This window comes from Trematomus bernacchii, unplaced genomic scaffold (genome assembly GCF_902827165.1).
Source record: "Trematomus bernacchii unplaced genomic scaffold, fTreBer1.1, whole genome shotgun sequence".
Classification (NCBI taxonomy): domain Eukaryota; kingdom Metazoa; phylum Chordata; class Actinopteri; order Perciformes; family Nototheniidae; genus Trematomus; species Trematomus bernacchii.
The window spans coordinates 4,235,923-4,238,732 of record NW_022987564.1 but is presented as its reverse complement, the minus strand read 5'-3'; positions in this window follow the sequence as shown (position 1 = coordinate 4,238,732).

The following is a 2,810-nucleotide window of genomic DNA, read 5'->3' as shown; positions in this document are numbered from 1 at the left end:
CATGTGAATATACATGTAGTGGAAGAAATAAGTATTTGATCCCCCTTGCAACCAGCAAGAACTCTGGCTCCCACAGACCGGTTACCTAAGTCATTTTCCTTTAAGAAAGTACTCCTGATATCAACTTGTTACCTGTATAAAAGACACCTGTCCACAGAATCAATCAATCAGATTCCAACCTCAAGACTAAAGAGCTGTCTAAGGACCTCAGGGACAAGAGTGTAGACCTGCACAAGGCTGGGATTGGCTACAAGACCATCAGAAAGCAGCTTGGTGAGAAGGAGACAACTGTTGCTGTGATTATTCGGAAATAGAAGAAAGACAAAATGAGCATCAGTCGCCCTCGGTCTGGAGCTCCACACAATATCTGGCCCCGTGGGGTATTGATGATCATGAGAAAGGTGAGATATCAGCCAAGAACTACACGGGAGGAACTTGTTAATGATCTCAAGGCAGCTGGGACCACAGTCACCAAGAAAACTATTGATTACACACTACACCATAATGGATCAAATCCTGCAGCGCCTGAAGGCCCCCCTGCTGGAGAAGCCTCATGAAAGGCCCGTCTGAAATTTGACAATGAATATCTGAATAATAATGTCAATTTCTGGATTTCCGAAGATTTGCAGATAGGTACAAAAAGATTCCCTAAAGCCAAACTTTTTCATAGTGTACTTTTCCAGTAATCCTCTGTCAATGTCCCCTCCTGAGTACAACAATGCATGTATTTGGTTTTGTTTGCACAGTATTGCATTATTGCTCTGGGGGAATTGTTTTAATTATAAACTATAAAGGTACCCCTATAGCGCTCAATAAGCCCATCTGGTGACAGGTGGTTGTGAATATACCTGCTGCACTTTTCCTATTCTTCCCTTTAACATATGGGAAATGATTCTGCGGACCACATCACGCCTTCTGTCGTTGTTTGCTGTGAAAGAACCAGTCTGGCCTGTCAGAGGTAAAGGTGGTAAAAGACTTTGACACAAAAATTAATTAACACATTTTTTTATTTAAAGGTCTATTAGAGTATGGTGTGAATCAAACCAGTATCTTAAGCTGCATATACAAACACAGAACCATCTAGAGACAGCAACAACAATGTTAAGTTTTCTATAAACTTATCAAAAGGTTTACACATCTGCTTTATGTTAAACATAACCCAATGATTTACATTCAAACTCAGAATTACTTTTTCTCTGAAAGTATTTGTTTCAGTGGCAAAGAAGCATCACTAGATGGCAGCACCACCATGTTCAGTTACAATCAGCTATCAGTCTATAATGGGTCCTATTCTAATAACTTCCAGGGATCATATTTGTATTGTGTGCTTCTACTGTGACATGTCTCCATGCTTTAATGTTCAAAAAGCTCTTTATTTTCCTCATACTGCCTGTGCTGCAGCACCTCTTTTCACCCTCTGTCTGAAACCAGAGCCCAGTCTGCTCTGATTGGTCAGCTGATCGGCTCTGATGCCCCTTAGTCTATCAAATCTAAAGTGTCGGAGCGCAAGCCAATAGAAGCGCGAGTGTTACATTGTGATGTCATTATGTTATGGTAGTTAACAAAGGAGTTCAGAGGAGGTGTTTCATGCAGAGTGTGTAGGAGAGAAACTCTCTTCACTTCATGTGAATATACATGTAGTGGAAGAAATAAGTATTTGATCCCTTGCCGATTTTGAAAGTTTACCCACTTACAAAGAAATGAACAGTCTATAATTTCAATGGTAGATTTATTTGACTAATGAGAGACAGAATATCAAAAAGAATATCCAGAAATGTACATCATATAAAAGATATACATTCATTTGCATTTAATTGTGTGAAATAAGTATTTGATCCCCCTTGCAACCAGCAAGAATTCTGGCTCCCACAGACCGGTTACATAAGTCCTCTTCCTTTAAGAAAGTTCTCCTAATATCAACTTGTTACCTGTATAAAAGACACCTGTCCACAGAATCAATCAATCAGGTTCCAACCTCAAGACTAAAGAGCTGTCTAAGGACCTCAGGGACAAGATTGTAGACCTGCAGAAGGCTGGGATTGGCTACAAGACCATCAGAAAGCAGCTTGGTGAGAAGGAGACAACTGTTACTGTGATTATTCGGAAATAGAAGAAAGACAAAATGAGCATCAATCACCCTCGGTCTGGGGCTCCACACAAGATCTCGCCCCGTGGGGTATTGATGATCATGAGAAAGGTGAGGGGTCAGCCAAGAACTACACGGGAGGAACTTGTTAATGATCTCAAGGCAGCTGGGACCACAGTCACCAAGAAAACTATTGGTTACACACTACACCATAATGGATCAAATCCTGCAGCGCCTGAAGGCCCCCTGCTGGAGAAGAGCATGAAAGGCCCATCTGAAATGTGCCAATGAACATCTGAATGATTCAGAGAAGGCTTGGGAGAAGGTGATGTGGTCAGATGAGACCAAAATGTGGATCTTTGGCATCAACTCGACACGCCGTGTTTGGAGGAAGAGAGATGCTGACTATAACCCCAGAACACCCTCCACCGTCAAGCATGGAGGTGGAAACATTATGCTTTGGTGTTTCTCTGCTAAGGAGACAGGACCACTTCCCTGCATCGAGGAGAGGATGGACGGGGCCATGTACCGTAAGATCTTGGCCGATAGCATCCTTCCCTCAGCCAGGACTGGGTCATGGATGGATCTTCCAGCCCGACAATGACCCTGAACATACGGCCAAGGCAACACAGGAGTGGCTAAAGAAGACGAGCATATAGGTGATGGAGGGCCTAGCCAGTCTCCAGACCTTAATCCCATAGAAAATCTGTGGAGGGAGCTGAAG